Raw genomic sequence first — 17545 nt, forward strand, 5'->3', positions numbered from 1 at the left:
ACATCAATCAATTTAGCTATCTTAAATTACCAATCAATGGCATAGCCACTTACAAGTTACCAACAATCGGGCCAATACAGTAAAGCGCGGCCGCAGTTACCCCGTTTCTAACCCGCTGTTTACTCACAATTTGGCCGCGTAAGTCCAACCCGCGATTCACTATCCCTTTTAACCCATCCTTACCGCTTCTTTAAATCAACGGGTAACCCTTGCCGCCCGCGGCATGTATATGAGATGTAAATGATCGGATTAGCTATTCCCTCCCATTCAGTAACGCGCGCCCCGACTATCGCCTTTTTAACCTGCAGTTTAGCCGCGTCTTTAACCTGCTAAATTACCGCCTACCCCTACCCCTGCGTTAGAGGCCGGGGTAGGTCGGGGCAGGCCGGGGCAGCCAGAAAGCGGCTTCCAGTGGCCCCCGCCGGCGAAGATGGATGAACGCAATCTGCACATATTTATTTATTTATTTATTTATTTATTTCAAATTTTTCTATACCGACATTCTTGAACAAAGATATCAAATCATATCGGTTTACAATTGAACATAACTGTCGCGGCTATGGCGTTACATCGAACATAGAACATTGAGCAATAAACAATAAACATAGAACAGGTCAACAGTTCAACAATAATATATAGTGAAATGCTTCATCATAGAGTAACATAATATATATAAATAGGGGAACAACAACTGGGGCGACTGTATGCGTACTATCAAAATACGTTTAATGAAGTGTCATTATGCAGCTGCATAGTGGATAAGGCGTGGTGGCAGCATAGGGCATAAGGTAGCTATGAGAGTAAGACTGAGTGGTGGAGGGAAGGAGGAGTATGTAGGCAGGAAGGGAGTGAGGCATTGGAACAAGATTAACGGGATATGATGTGGGAGTAATGGGTGATCAAGTCTCCATAGAGATCCTTAAGGATCGGGTGACTCCTTAAAGAGTATGGTACGGAAGAGATGGGTGCTCAAGTGTCTCCTTAAAGTCCTGATATGTCTTATGTCCTGAGGTTACCTTGTGTCATGTTATGTCTTTTGACCCGTGTCAGAGTAATGTTGAGATTCAGGAAAGGCTTGTCTGAAGAGCCATGTTTTAAGGTGTTTTTTAAAATTTTGGAGAGAGGGTTCTTGGCGAAGCTCGGGTGGTAACGAATTCCAAAGGTTGGGCCCGGCTGTGGACATGGCGCGTTTTCTTAAAGTGGTTTTGATCGGTGGTGCGTATAGGGCTCCTTTGTAGGCGTTTCTAATAGGTCTAGCAGAAGTTTGAATGCGGAGTTGAGAGCTTAATTTGAGGTGGGCGATGCCGTGGATGTCCTTGTGAATCATCATTAGTGTTTTGAAGGTGATCCTGTGTTTTATGGGAAGCCAGTGAAGACTTTGGAGTATGGGTGTGATGTGTGCTCTTTTGTTTGAATTTGTGAGAAGTCTTGCTGCAGCATTCTGGACCATCTGTAAAGGTTTGGTAGATATAGCAGGGAGGCCTAGGAGAAGAGAGTTGCAGTAATCTAATTTTGTAAGGATGAGAGACTGGACTACAAGCCTGAAGTCACTGAAGTGTAGAAGAGTTTTCAGATTTTTGAGGACTTGCAGTTTATAGAAACATTCCTTGGTTGTATTGTGGATGAAAGATTTTAGGTTGAATAGGTTGTCAAGCCGCACCCCAAGGTCTCTGACGGAAGAGGTGTGATTTATGAGTGTATTAGTGGGTTGTGGTGTGCTTTGTGGATTGATGAGATTGTGTTTTTCATCTGGCGAAATGATAAGGATTTCTGTCTTATTTGAGTTAAGGATGAGGTTGAGGTTGGTGAGCAGGTTGGTGATAGATTGTAAGCAGCAATTCCAGTGTGCCCAGGTTTTTTGCAGGGATTCAGTGATAGGAAGAAGAATTTGAACGTCGTCGGCGAAAATGTAGTATGTTAGTTTGAGGTTGGCGAGTAGATGACAGAGAGGTAGTAGATAGATGTTGAAGAGCGTCGGGGAGAGGGATGAACCTTGTGGGACTCCTCTGTTTGATTTGATTGGGAGAGATTCTTTATTATTAATTCTGACCTTATAGAATCTGTCTTCAAGGAAAGATTTGAACCATTCATGTGCCTCACCTTGGATGCCGATGTCTGTTAGGCGTTCCAGTAGGATGGAGTGGTTGACCGTATCGAAGGCGGTGGATAAGTCGAGTAGAACGAGAAGGTAGGGTTGTTTTTTTTCCAGGTTGAGAAGGATGGTGTCAGATAGTGATGTGAGTAGGGCTTCAGTATTTTGTGATTTTCTGAATCCGAACTGGAATGGGGAGAGTATGTTGTTCTCTTCAAGGTAATCAGACAGTTGCTTATTTACAAATCTTTCCATCACTCTTGAGATCAGGGGAAGATTGGCTATTGGACGGTAGTTGGCAGGATCAGTTGAAGGAAGGTTAGGTTTTTTTAGTAAGGGTTTTAGAATGGCTAGCTTTAATTGATCTGGTACCTTGCCTTGTGTTAGAGAGCAGTTGATGATGTCTGCTAATGATTGAGAGATTGTGTTAGGAATGGAGAGTAGGAGATTGGAGGGTATGGCGTCTAACGGGTGAGAAGAAGGTTTTAGCTTTTTAAGGATGTTTATGATCTCCATTACGGAAGGGGTCTCAAATGTTGTAAGGCTAAAGCTCCTATTAGGTAGAGTGGAGCTGAAAGGAAGTGTTGTAGGTTGAGATGAGGCGAATGGTTTGAGTAGATTAGATATCTTGTTGTCAAAGTAGATAGTGAGTTCGTTGGCTTTACAGGAGGCTTGCTCATCTGGGATGATAGGGGGCGAGGGTTTTGTAAGAGATGATACGATAGAAAATAATGCTTTAGAGTCGAATGAGAAGTTGTGGATTTTTTTTTGGCGAAAAAATCTTTTTTTGCTTTGAGAATGGCAGACCTGTATGTATTGAGGTGGGCTTTGTAGATTAAGAGAGAGTTGGTAGATGGGGTCTTGCGCCATTGGAGCTCTTTGTTGCGGAGTTTTTGTTTGATGTTTTTAAGATCTGGGGTGTACCATGGATTTCTGTTGGCTTGGGGTGGCTTAGAGGCTTTAGTAATGATTGGGCAGGATTGATCGGCAACCTCGCTGGTTATCTTGATCCATGAGTTAATGGCTGAGGGTGCGTCAAAGAGATCAAGTCGTTCCAGTTCTTTTGAAAGCAGATTGCTGAGGAAATCTGTGGAGCACGGTTTCCTGTATTGTAATATGGTTGTCGGGGGAACAGTTCTCGGGTGATCAATGATTTGGAGTTCAGCGGAAATACTATAGTGATCTGACCATGGAATTGGGACACAGGAAGGTATAGCGGCAGCTGATAGGCCATCATTGAGGAAAATCAGGTCTAATGTGTGACCTGCTTTATGTGTGGAACCATTGACAATCTGGCTGAAGCCCAATTGGTTGAGAGCTGTCAGTAGGATGTCACAGTTGTGGGATCGTGGAAGGGTGTCCACATGGAGATTAAAATCTCATAGTAGGATTGCTGGTTTGTCCCTCTTGAGATGTTTAGCTGTGAATTCGATAAGTGGAGATGGATCGGAGTCTAAGGTTCCTGGGGGAGAGTAGACTAGGGCAATTTGGAGATGGTCCGAGTTGAAGAGTGCTGTTTCTAGGTTACTGATTCTGGGGGACTGTTGATGGGAGAGTCCAAGTCCCTTTTTTGCTGCTAGTAGTAGGCCTCCTCCCCTTTTTTTGAATCTGGGAATTGAGTGGATATCATAGAGTTGGTTGGGGAGGTGGTTTAGTAGGACTGAGTCCGAGGGTTTCAACCACGTTTCGGTAATGGCGCAGAGGTCTGGGTTGTTGTCAATCAGGTGGTCATTAAGAAGATGAATTTTTTTGTAATAGATTGGGCGTTGAATAGGGTTAGGGTGAAAAGAGTGAGCCCTAGGGATTGGGCGATTGGGGATGTCATGATTGGGAGCAGTCTTTGGTGACGTAAACCTAGAATCCTGGGTTTGCTGGTTTTGAGTTTGGGTGTGTAGGGAATTGTGGGTATGGGAAGTGGGCACCACTTGATGGGGTACATTTTAAAGGGGTAGATATAGACCGTTCTGCTAGTGAGGAGTTGCTAGGGGAGCTTCGAGGAGTGATGTTGCAAGTGAGTTCGAGAGCTCTCTTTAGGCCTGAGTTGAGGCGGCTAATTTGAGCCGAGTGGTCGAGATGTAGTACGTGGAAGTCGTAATCAGTCTTGTAGGGAGTGTTGCAGAGTATCAGTCGGATGGGGTGGTTTGATTTAATTCTCTGTAGAATTCACTAAGTCAGACGGGATAGGAGCGTGCGGGCTTTCCTCAGGGCCTGCACGAAGGGGCGCACAAAGGGGCGGGCCCCTTTGTCGTGCTCCTTTGTGCGCGCGACGCCTGGCGCGCGGCGCCGGAGAGAGTTGGAATTTAAAGGCCGGCTGGGGCGGCTGCTGATTGGCTGTCCTGGCTGGTGGGCGGGACGCTGCAGGCCGACGGCGGCGGTGCGTAGAGGCAGGCCGGCGGGCGGAGATCGGGCCGGCGGGCGGAGAAAAGCCTCGTGGTCGGCGCCTGGGAGGCTGTGGGTAAGGGTGCTACTGAGGCCTTACCCCGGCGGGTCCTGGGCGCCGAAAGCGCAGGCCTGGCTTCGCACGCCTTCCGGAGCTCAAAGGGGTCTGTCGCTGGAGAGAGGTGGAATTTAAAGGCCGGCTGGGGCGGCTGCTGATTGGCTGTCCTGGCTGGTGGGCGGGACGCTGCAGGCCGACGGCGGCGGTGCGTAGAGGCGGGCCGGCGGGCGGAGAAAAGCCTCGCGGTCGGCGCCTGGGAGGCTGTGGGTAAGGGTGCTACTGAGGCCTTACCCCGGCGGGTCCTGGGCGCCGAAAGCGCAGGCCTGGCTTCGCACGCCTTCCGGAGCTCAAAGTCCGTATATTTCATAGTGAAATCCATATTTCACTATGGATTTAGTAGAAATAGATAACCAATGTGTAAAGCCTAATAAGAGAAAAACATCAGTAAAAGGTGGTTTCTGTTGAATAATGCATTCCATGACTTGAAGCACTACACTCCAAAAAGGAAATAAAGTAGGACAAAGAATAAAACAATGTATGAGTAGCCCATCCCTGTGACACTTTAGACAAATATCCGTAGCACTGATATGCATTTTACAGGCACATACATTATCGATATATAATTTAAGAAAATGTTTAAACTGCATTTCTTGTAACTTAGTTTCTACCGTTGTAGTGAAAACATATCCAAGGTATCCCATCATTTATTTCTCTGATATCGAGTGACCCAGCATCGCAGCTAACAGTGTATATGTCTGAACAGACTCTTTACTAAAGCATAATTTATACCAGAAAAACTGAGTTGCTATACTTTTTAACTTTTAGTAAACAAAGTAATTACAGAGTCTGAATCAAAAAGACTAGGACTGTCAGCTATCACTTGCAACAGGTAATGTCTCCATTGCAAAAACATATAAAATTGCCGATATGGAACATTGTATTGAGATCTTAATTGATCAAAAGAGAGCACCATTTTTTGAGATGCACAATATCATTTTTCTATAGAGGTTCTACCCACACATTGTGTAGTCCGAGCAAAAAAGATGGATTGCCAGTCAGACTCAGAAGCTTAGTAGCGAATGGATCTACCCCCAATTCATGGCAAAAATACTGCCATGCTAGCTGAGCCTGTTGCAGTCCTGGGCCGTGCCCCGGGACCTACCCTGACCACGCGGCCCGGTCTGGCCGCGGGAACGCCTCCGCTTTGGCCTCCCAGGCCCGAGACGCAATCCTCCGCGGCGTTCTCCCTGCGAGGGAGACGCCGTCGCTGAGCCGCAGCTGGCCCCGCCCCCTAGGCACGCGCCGGAGCCTTCAGATTTAAAAGGGCCAGCGCGGGAAACCTCGCACAGCCCCGCTGATGATGTCAGACACTGCCGGGTTATTTAAACCCGGCAGCTGCAGCTATACCTCGCCTTGCAACGAGGTTCGCTCAGTTCCCCTGAGTCTCTAGTTGCTGCGTTGGTCTCTGGATCGTCTCTGCTGTCTTCTGGCTTCTGACCTAGCTCTGTTCCCTGACTATGTCTTCAGCTTCTGCCCCTGGCTTTGGTTTGTATTTACTTCTGGCTTCAGACCCAGCTTCGTCTTCTGACAATATCTTCAGCTTTCGCCCCTGGCTTCGGTTTGGACCTCTGACTCCTGGCTTCTGACCCAGCTTCGCTCCTGGACTCCGACTCTGCTTCTTCCACCATCAGGTATCCGGTACTCGCTGGCCAAGAAGATTCTCCTAAGTCCCAGCGGCTCAGGCTCTCACGGGCTCCTCCCGGGAGAGCCGTGGGCTTCCGAGGGTGAAGACTCTTCCAGCCCCTGGGTCCAGCTGTTCTCTTCGTCCACCTCTCCGGACTCTGCTCGGATCCTTGGTCGCATAGGGTCCCACCTAAGTCCAAGAGGCCCAGGTTCCTACGGGCTCCTCCTGGGGGGACCTCGGGCTTCCAGTGGTGAAGTCTTCTCCAGAGTCGCTTCAGCGCCGCCTCCTGGCTGGGACTCTTCCTGTGGGTTCCCACAGTATTACATCTACCGTCTCGGCCAGCCCAAGGGTCCACGACCACAATAGAGCCGGCTTGATTAAGATATTCTTTAACAGGTAATGGCAGATCCTTTCTCTGAGTGTGCAATACAATACATTCATAGGTTTCAAAGGGTGCAAAATAAGTTATCAAATCTGGAATCTCGAATTTATATTGTGCGTGATAACATTCCCAGCAATAGTGCATCTGACATGCCATGTTGTAAAAATAGAAATGTGGTACCTTCAGACCTTTATATTTTTTTATAGGATATAAGTACTGTATAGCTTAATTGTATTAATGTTTTACGCAGTTGTAAAAAGTCCTGGCGCGTGAGCCAGACTGGAAGCATCTGTAATTTATATAGTAATTTCGGCAGTAGAGCCATTTTAAACAAAGCACTTCTACCAAAGAGCGATAATAGGAGGTCCTTCCACGCCATTAGCTGATCTTGAATGTGCTCTACAAAGGCAGTGATATTCAAGGCATATAATCGGGATAAATCTCGAGGTATCCATAAACCCAAGTATTTAAATGACCCCTCTGACCACGATAATGGGAAATTGCCTTGCCATGTATTTTGAAGGGAAGCCGAAATAGGAAGAGCTTCAGATTTGGAGAAGTTTATTTTCAGACCAACAAATTGTCTGAACTGTTTATTGAGGGACATAATAGCGGACAGTGCCGTATCAGTGTTCCTTAGGAATGAAAGCATATCATCAGCAAATAAGCGAATTCTGTATCCTTTTGTTCCCAGGTCAAAACCTTGAATTTCTAGGGCAGTCTTTATTTTGAGAACCAATGGTTCTACCGTCAATATAGAGAGCAAAGGGGGGGGGGGGCGGCATCCCTGCCTAGTGCCGCTTTTGAGTGCAAAAGGCGCTGATATTTCACCGTTTATATTAATGCAGGCAGTTGGAGCAGAATATAAGAGTTCAATCCATGTTATAAAGGGTTCTGGGAAGCCATATTTCTTTAATAACCAGAAAATATAATCCCACTGGACATTATCAAACACTTTCTCAGTGTCTAGACTAACAATCAATTCGGATTTTCTACATCACCTGACCAAATGGCCTCTATTAGTTTTCAAATATTTGTAACCCCATTTCTATTTTTTACAAAGCCAGTTTGGTCTGGAGCTATGAGATCTGTGATGATTCCACTTAATCTGTTGGCCAATATAGGAGCTAAAATTTTAATATCCACGTTAATTAGTGAAATAGGTCTATATGAGCCTGCTTACTTTAAATCATTTCCAGGTTTGGGGAATATTACAATAAGAGTTTTGTTCATATCAAGAGACCAGCTGCCTTTAGAAAAACACATCTGGTATAGGTTTTGTAAGGGTGTTATCACTTCCTCTTTTAATAATTTATAAAATTCGGCTACAAAGCCATTGAGGCCCGGTGCTTTTGCCAAATAGTATATGATATTTCTGACGTGGAGATAGCACTAGCTAATCTCTGGCACAAGTTCTCTTGTATCTGGGGTAGTTGTATTTGTTCAAAAAAATTGTCCCAAACGTTCTCATTCTTTTCTTTCCTATAGTACAGTGCTTGGTAGAAATTAAGCATGATTTCCATAATTTTGGCTTGAAATGTATGAATATTCCTGTTAGTTATTAGTGAAAAAGAGCTTAGGTTTAATATTTTTTATTAATCTTGCTAATAGTTTACCCGCTTTGTTTCCCTACCGGAACAATTGGGTTTTAAAATGTAATATATGCTGAATTTCCCTTTGATATATTAAATGGTTTAATGTCTTTGTTACAGAGATTAACTCATCTTATAATGAGTTAGTCAGGGTAGATATATGTGTTTACTTCAAGGTTCGTAGCTGACTTTGGAATGATATAATTTCCTGATCTCTAAGTTTATTTTTATGAGCTACATACGCTATAATCTGTCCACGTAACACCACTTTAACAGCATTCCAAAAGAATGGGAGATCTTCAGCATAGTTAAATTCAACATATTCTTCCCACTTACTCTTTAGATAGACTGCAAACTCTTTATCATAATATAGAGCAGGAGAAAGCTTCCATTGGTATGAGGTTTTCAAGCGTGTGGATAAAGCTAGTTCTATGGATATATGAGCATACAGTTATTCTCGGTGACTTTAACCTCCATGTGGATGCCACCCCTGCAATGCCTGCCTGTGAAACCCTTCTAGTCACCCTCAAAGCCCTAGGCTTTAGGCAGATTATTACACCTACACACAAAGCAGGCCACACCCTCGACCCCCTCTTTGTCAACTCCCACTTTTCAGTACCCAATACCCCCCCTAGCCTTCCCCATCCCCTGGTCTGACCACTTCATCATCAACACCCATATTAATTTTAACACCCCACCTATAATCTCACAAACACAGAAGAAAACTATCTCATTCCGCAAACCCTGCATCTCAGATGTCATCTCCCTAGCGTTTGATAAAGCAGCACAGAGCCTTGACCTGTCCAATCCAGATGCCGCCCTACACTCTTGGAACTGCATCACCAACACCATAGCCGATGAACTCTGCCCCATGATCCATAAACAAATCCCTCTCTCGCAGAGAGATAAAAAACCATGGTACACCAACGAACTAAAAAAGATAAAGCAGGACCTCAGATCAAAGGAACGCCCTGGCGCCGCCAACCCTCCCCCACTCACAAGACAGTATACAAACACACACTTCACAATTATCGACAGGCCACCCTCAAAGCTAAGGGACTTCTATTCATCCAAAATTCATGATTTTCAATTCAACGCAAATGCTCTCTTCTCCTATGTCACAGATCTTACAAAGTCCTCCCACCCCACAGACCACGAAAAAAACACAAAAAAAAAATGCGAAGAGCTTGCAAAGTACTTCCAAAACAAAATCTCCAACATTCTCATGTGCTTCCCCACCAAGCCAACGCTTATTGCTCCCCTCCCTAACCTTAATGGCATCAGACTTGGATCTCTTGACCCCACTACTACCCTAGAGATAGAAACCATCTTAAAAAATATGAAACCATCCAACCACATCACAGACGCAATCCCTGCAAAAACTCTCCTCTCCATTACCTCCACCATTGTTAAATCCCTAACCGATATAATTAACTGCTCACTCTCATCTGTCAAAGTTCCAGACCCCCTCAAACTTGCGGTTGTTAAACCCCTCTTTAAAAAACCCACCCTCGACTCCACTGACCCAGCTAACTACCGGCCCATCTCTAACTTACCTTTCCTCTCCAAAATCCTCGAGAAGGTAGTCAACACACAACTTACTGACTTCCTCGAGGACCATAACATTCTACACCCATCCCAGTATGGTTTCCGCAAAGGTCGTAATACTGAGAATCTCCTGCTAGCAATCACAGACACCATCCTCATAGGCCTGGACCAAGGGAAATCTTTCCTACTCGCCATACTAGATTCTCGGCGGCCTTTGACACTGTCAACCACCAAATCCTTCTCTCCCGCTGTATTGCTGACACAGCTTTATCCTGGTTCTCCTCCTACCTCACCCACAGAGAATACGTAATAAAAATCAACAACTCTGAATCAGCTCACTACCCACTCACGCAAGGTGTACCTCAAGGCTCCTCACTATCCTCCACCCTCTTCAACATCTACCTACTGCCCCCTCTGCCACCTCCTCTCCGACCTAGGCCTGAATTTCTTTCTATATGCCGACGATGTGCAAATTCTCATCCCCATCCATAATACACTCAATGAAACCCTTCTATTCTGGGAATCCTGCCTAGTCTCCATTAACTCCCTACTATCCAACCTCCACCTTGCTCTTAACGCAGCAAAAACTGAAATACTCATTATATCTAATCAACCAGAACAGACATCTGCCTTCATTCTCGCCCTGGCACATACCATTTTAACATTTAAACACTATTACCAATTTTTTTTTCAATGTTTATTTATATCAGTCGGAAAGAATAAGTACACGAAGATACAACTTCAAACAGAAATGGTAAATCAACTAAACAACATGGGGCGGATTTTAAAAGGATTACGCACATAAGTTATGCGCGTAACCCTTAAAAAAAAAAACCTGCGCGCGCCGAGCCTATTTTGCATACGACGAGTGAAATTATCAAATTTGCGGATGATACAAAATTATTCAGAGTAGTTAAATCACAAGCAGACTGTGATACATTACAGGAGGACCTTGCAAGACTGGAAGATTGGGCATCCAAATGGCAGATGAAATTTAATGTGGACAAGTGCAAGGTGTTGCATATAGGGAAAAATAACCCTTGCTGTAGTTACACGATGTTAAGTTCCATATTAGGAGCTACCACCCAGGAAAAAGATCTGGGCATCATAGTGGATAATATTTAAAAAATCGTCTGCTCAGTGTGCTGCAGCAGTCAAAAAAGCAAACAGAATGTGAGGAATTATTAGGAAGGGAATGATTAATATAACGGAAAATGTCATAATGCCTCTATATCACTCCATGGTGAGACCGCACCTTGAATACTGTGTACAATTCTGGCTGCTGCATCTCAAAAAAGATATAGTTGCGATGGAGAAGGTACAGAGAAGGGCAACCAAAATGATAAAGGGGATGGAACAGCTCCCCTATGAGGAAAGGCTGAAGAGGTTAGGGCTGTTCAGCTTGGAGAAGAGACGGCTGAGGGGGGGGGGGGGGGATATGATAGAGGTCTTTAAGATCATGAGAGGTCTTGAATGAGTAGATGTGACTCAGTTATTTTCACTTTCGAATAATAGAAGGACTAGGGGGCATTCCATGAAGTTAGCAATGTAGCACATTTAAGACTAATCGGAGAAAATTCTTTTTCACTCAACGCACAATAAAACTCTGGAATTTGCTGCCAGAGGATGTGGTTAGTGCAGTTAGTGTAGCTGGGTTCAAAAAAGGTTTGGATAAGTTCTTAGAGGAGAAGTCCATTAACGGCTATTAATCAAATGTACTTAGGGAATAGCCACTGCTATTAATTGCATCAGTAGCATGGGATCTTCTTAGTGTTTGGGTAATTGCCAGGTTCTTGTGGCCTGGTTTGGCCTCGTTGGAAACAGGATCCTGGCTTGATGGACCCTTGGTCTGAACCAGCATGACAATTTCTTATGTTCTCTCTTTTTCTCACTACCCTCTTCTACTTCTTCACTCCCCTTTTCCCCCTTTCCTTCCCTTCCCCCTCACTTACTCAACCCCTCCCTGCTTTCATCTCCCTCCCCTCTCAATCATTTACCACAATCACCTGCTCGCCTTCCCTCTCTCTACCCCTCTTCCCATCCCTTTTTCCCCCCTCATTCATAGCCTTTCCCTTCAGTCACAAGCCACAATATGATTCACCCCGCTGGTGGTCCTCATCATCTTCTTCCTGCTGGCTGAGGTTTGGAAGTCCATCAACAGGTCACCATTTGGCCCACTGCTGGACAAGCGCTCTATGTGGGGCCTCTTCTCATTAGCAAAGAATGGGAACCCTGCCAGTGCATCACCACAGATTGAAGCCCTGACTGCATGCCATTTCAGTGCCCGGCCTGCCCCTTAATCTGGCTCTGAGTATGTGCACTGTTTATAAGCTGTCAATGCCCTCCTACAGCCTGGCAACTAAGGTCCTTGGCCTTCCTTCAAGTATGCCACTGCCTCACGGTTTCTCTTGCCTGATCCCTTTCCCCCCCAAGCTGCTATATCCCTCCCTCTCTTGCCTCCTTCCTCTCTTCCTCTGCCCACACTTCCCTCTTTTCCTTTCCCTCCATTACCATCCCCCTTTCCCACCCGTGCTGATCAACAGCAGGAGAAGAGCAGCAGTGAGGCCTCAGGCCATTCCCTCTTCCTCTGCCATCTGGTCTGACTGCGACATCGCTGTACAGAGACTTATGAGGTTCAAAAGCAGCAATCGAGCCCAGAGCCGCTCCGCTTCTCCTGCCACCTGCCCAATCTGGCCCGGATCTCCCCCAGCAATTCTGGGGGGGAAGGTTCAGATTGCGGTTGGGCTGTGGCCCACCCCATTCCAGCATCTCTAGGGTCGTTTACTAAGCCACAATATTCTCCCCTCCGAGTGAATCCCACGGGCGTTTTCCCCGGTGGTAAAATATCACAGTCAAGCAGCCCCGAAGCCACACTGATGGTGACCCCACATCTCGAGGCCAGCATCTTATAATTGGGCCAGTGCAGGTCATAGACTCTCCCCCCCCTGCAATGTAAAAACTCCTGAGGTTCTCATCAGGACCTCTCTCCCATCCCCCACCCATTGTCCCCTGAAGTGACCAAAAGTTGTTTAAAGTAAATAAAGAAATGTAAACTTTGTGGTCATTGTCCCCCCCCCCCCCCCCCCCCCGACCCCCTAGGTAAACAATTCTCTTCAGTCTTTCCTTCCTCCCCAGAACCCTCCACTCTAGCCCACCTCCAGAACTTCTCCAAACCACGTACTTATAGTTCCCTGGGGTTTAGTGGTTACAGACTGGGCTGTTAGTGATGCACGGCTGCCCATGTGCATAGTCTAGAGAAAACACTATCCAGAATAAAATAATATTGTAATTAGGGTGCGTGTAGGGGCAGGGGAGGAAGGATTTCAGTTACCAAATTAATCCAAAATTAGATAGATCTGCACAGAGCACTAAATAGAAATTAAACACAGATGAGATACTAAGAGCAAAATGTACCAAGCATTTTCCTCATAGACATGAAATGGGCAAACACCCTTTAGCTCACCTGGTCCTAAATCAGAAGCTGGAAGACGTGGATGTGATTTATTTGTGGAGAATGTGGTATCCAAACAAACGAGAATTATAATGTCTGTCTATGGTGCATGATGTAAGGAGAAGACTGGACTACAGATTAACATTGTCAGTGTCTTTACAGAAGATTAATTACATACTGTATGAATAAAGAAGTTGCTCTGATTAGAAATCATTGAATATAAGCTACTAGCCGTTAAGCCCGTAACAACGGGCTACATTAAAAAAAATTTCGGTCCATTTCCTCCCCCCTCCCCCATCCCCCTCATTCTCCCTTCACCCTCTATTCTCCCTCCCAACTCCCCCCTCTAGTCTCCCCCCCTCCCCCATCCCCCCAGTCACTCCCTCCCCCCCTCAGTCACTCCCTCCCCTCTCCATCCTCCCCTCAGTCACCCCTCCTCCCTCTAGTCTCCCTCCCTCCTTCTCACCTTCCCCCTCCCTCTCTCCTCCCCCTCCCCTCAGTCACTCCCTACTCCCCCCAGTCACTCCCTCCCCTCTCCCCCCCTCCCCTCAGTCACCCCCTCCTCCCTCTAGTCTCCCTTCCTCCCTCTCACCTTCCCCCTCCCCTCCCTCCTCCCCTCAGTCACTCCTTCCCCTCTCCCCTCAGTCACTCCCTCCTCCCTCCCCTCAGTCACTCCCCCTCTCTCAGCTCATTCACAACCCCTTCGGATGGCACAAACGGAAGATCTCCGGGGGAGGTCCCTCCCTCCCTTGCGTGCGCCGCTGCTGCTACCGCTCCTCCCAGCGCCGTTTTTGTTACAGGCAAGCTCTGACCGACGTGCTCTCTACTGCGCATTTGCAGCACGTCGGTCAAGCTTCATTTATCTAGTAGATTCACTAAGTCAAGACATTCCTACAGCTAAGACAGGGAGAATGAATGACAGCTTTCTTAAACAGTACATAAAAGAGCTGAGACTGGGGAATATTATAGGCTCAATTTTAAAATCCTGGCATGCGCAAATACCAGGAGATATGCGTGTGGTCGGGCCGCGTGCGTGCCGAGCGCATTTTCAAAGCAGTCCGGCCACGTGCATATCTCCCAGTACATTCGGAAGAGTTGGGTTTCAGAAAAGGGACAAGCCGGGAGTGGGGGCTGACCTGGTGAAATATGTGCCGGCAGCCGGCCAGCGCGCGGAACTTACTGCTGCTCGTGAGAGCAGGTAAGTTCTAAAATTAAAAAAAAAAAAGGTTAGATGGGGGGAGTTTAGGGAAGTTCCCTCCCAGTCCGCTCCTTTATTGGAGCAGACTGGGAGAGAACTTGGGAAAGGCCTACTCGCATCAGCACGCATTTCTTAAAAAATGTCCCCCCCTTGCGCGCGCGAGTTGCCACCTGCCTGCACGTGTGCATGCAGATATAAAATCTTGCACACAAGTGCACACAGGTATCGGATATTATAACATAAGGGCGTCACCGTGCGCATGTTATAAAACCAGCACATCCATGTGTGTGCCCCGGGAACCGCACACACATGGACGCCCGCGCACCCCTTTTAAAATTGACCCTTTAAAGAATAGTAGCCATTTAATAAACAGTAAATCAATTTTAGTTATTTATTCAGACTACGGGGTAGATTTTAAAAGGTTGCACGCGCGCGCACACATGTATGCCCGATTTTATAACTTGCGCGTCCCCACCCCACCCACGCCTTTTTGCAAGCCCCAGGACTTACACAAGTCCCAGGGTTTTAAGCGCGTCGCCGGGCCTTTTGAAAATAGGCCCAGCACGCGTAACCCTTTTAAAAATCGGACCCTCTGTTTCTTGGGAACCATATTTTTTGCCTCCTGTGCCTTGATTGTGTAAAGTGAACTGAAATGGTTAAAGGGGTTCACAATTCATTGCAGAGCCTTGGAGACTTGTATTTTCCATTCCCCCATCAAGAACCCTGTTTATTCATTTTATGTAACAAAGAGGTGGGGGTTACATAAGTGTATTCCAGAACCTCATAGTACAACCCAGTTATCTGTGAAATCATATATTTAAGCCCCTAGTGGTATGGTTCCAAATAAAAATGTTGTGAGCATGTGTAACTTTTACTCCTTCTGCCTTCATTAGGGCTTGCAGGATCTCTTTCTCACTGTGAACTGCGCATTTCACACAAACGTTGAGGGGTAGATTTTCAGACGAGCGCGAACAGCCTACTTTTGTTTGCGCTCCAGGCGCAAACAAAAGTACGCTGGATTTTAGTAGATACGCGCGGAGCCGCGCGTATCTACTAAAATCCTGGATCGGCGCGCGCAAGGCTATCGATTTTGTATAGCCTGCGCGCGCCGAGCCGCGCTGCCTCCCCCCGTTCCCTCCAAGGCCGCTCCGAAATCGGAGCGGCCTTGGAGGGAACTTTCCTTTGCCCTCCCCTCACCTTCCCCTCCCTTCCCCTACCTAACCCACCCACCCGGCCCTGTCTACACCCCCCCCTTACCTTTGTCGGGGGATTTACGCCTCCCGGAGGGAGACGTAAATCCCCGCGCGCCAGCGGGCCTGCTGCGCGCCGGGCCGCGACCTGGGGGCGGGTACGGAGGGCGCGGCCACGCCCCCGGGCCGTAGCCACGCCCCCGTACCCGCCCCCAAAACGCTGCCGACACGCCCCCGCAACGCCGCGCGCTCCGGCCCCGCCCCCCGACACGCCTCCCGACACGCCCACTCCGAAAACCCCGGGACTTACGCGAGTCCCGGGGTTCTGCGCGCGCCGGGAGGCCTATGTAAAATAGGCTTCCCGGCGCGCAGGGCCCTGCTCGCGTAAATCCGCCCGGTTTTGGGCGGATTTACGCGAGCAGGGCTCTGAAAATCCGCCCCTATGTGTTTTCATGAAACCACATAGGACACTCTAGTTGAGTCCACATGATTTTGTTTATTGTCCACAATCAAAGAATCATAGAATGACAGCAGGGGAAACATAATAACAGTTACAAATCCTTTACAGCGGATGTACTGGCTTGATGGTGTTTAACCCTGGTACTTAAACTCTACTGGACCATTTGCTGAGGTTCATCATTTACAGTCTAGTACACAACCATGGTACTCATTGCAAATGGTTTAACTAAAGACCTACAAAAGTGCAAGATAATAGTTATACTTATTTATGTATTAGAAATCAGAGAAAAAAAAAAGATTTTAGACTCGTATAGTCAGAACCACTGCTAGAGGCAAAAGGCTATGTCAAATTCATTCACAGATTTTAAAAACCTCCATTTTAAAGTGTTTATAATGAAATTAAATTTACAAAAGATAAATCAGTGCAGTCCTTAGCCTAAATCATACTTACAGATACAAAAGCAAATCTGGAAATATTCATCTTTCAATGATATAGCTCATATGTTAATGTTGCTTAAAGGCAAAAGTAAAAAAACGCGGCCATGGCCAACATTTTGCAAATCTTCCTGCTTCAGGGTTCTAGACCAGGGGTTCTCAACCCAGTCCTTGGGGAACACCTAGCTAGTCAGGTTTTCAGGATATCCTGAAAACCTGACTGGAAATCACTCTCGTGCATATTCATTGTGGATATCCTGAAAACCTGACTTTATCAAAATGCTATAAGGCATTTTCACATGCGTTAAGGGCTTATCGCATGTGAAAAGCGCCGTTAACGCATTATAGTGCGATGCAAATCTGAAAAAGAGGAGGGGTTTTGAGAGAGAAAGAGAGAGAGAGACTAGCCATAATGCCCCTAACACTAGATAGGTATTTATATCTCTATGGGAGGCCCACCTAGTAACTCGAGGTGAGGTTTAGGTATTAGTGTAGGGGTTAGGGTCCACTTTCACATTCAAAGTGAGATGTTCGAACAGAACAGTGCTCTCTAGTGAAGATTTGATGACCCTCGGAATGAGGAAACTCACTCAAAGATGATATTTGTGCAATGTTCTCTCAACCTAGCTTGATGGACTCTCTACCTGGGTAACATCAAGCTTGATGGACTCTCTACCTGGGTAACATCAAGCTAGGTTGAGAGAACATTGAACAAATCTCATCTCTGAGTGAGTTTTCTCACTCCGAGGGTCATCAAATCTTCACAAGAGAGCACTGTTCTGTTCGTACGTCTCACTTTGAATGTGAAAGTGGCCCCTAACCCCTACACTAATACCTAAACCTCACCTAGAGTTATTAGGTGGACCTCCCATAGAGATATAAATACCTATCTAGTGTTGGGGTGTTATAGCTAGTCTCTCTGTCTCTCTCTCTCATAGTAAACATGGTCCCCCCCAGTGGTTGTATGTAGGAAATACCAAGCTCTTCACATATGTATTAGCACAAATTGCAATAAACTGCCTATTACCATCAAACATATAGAAACATAGAAATGACGGCAGAAGACCAAACGGCCCA

This window comes from Rhinatrema bivittatum, chromosome 6, assembly GCF_901001135.1.
Source record: "Rhinatrema bivittatum chromosome 6, aRhiBiv1.1, whole genome shotgun sequence".
NCBI classification, from domain to species: Eukaryota; Metazoa; Chordata; class Amphibia; order Gymnophiona; family Rhinatrematidae; genus Rhinatrema; species Rhinatrema bivittatum.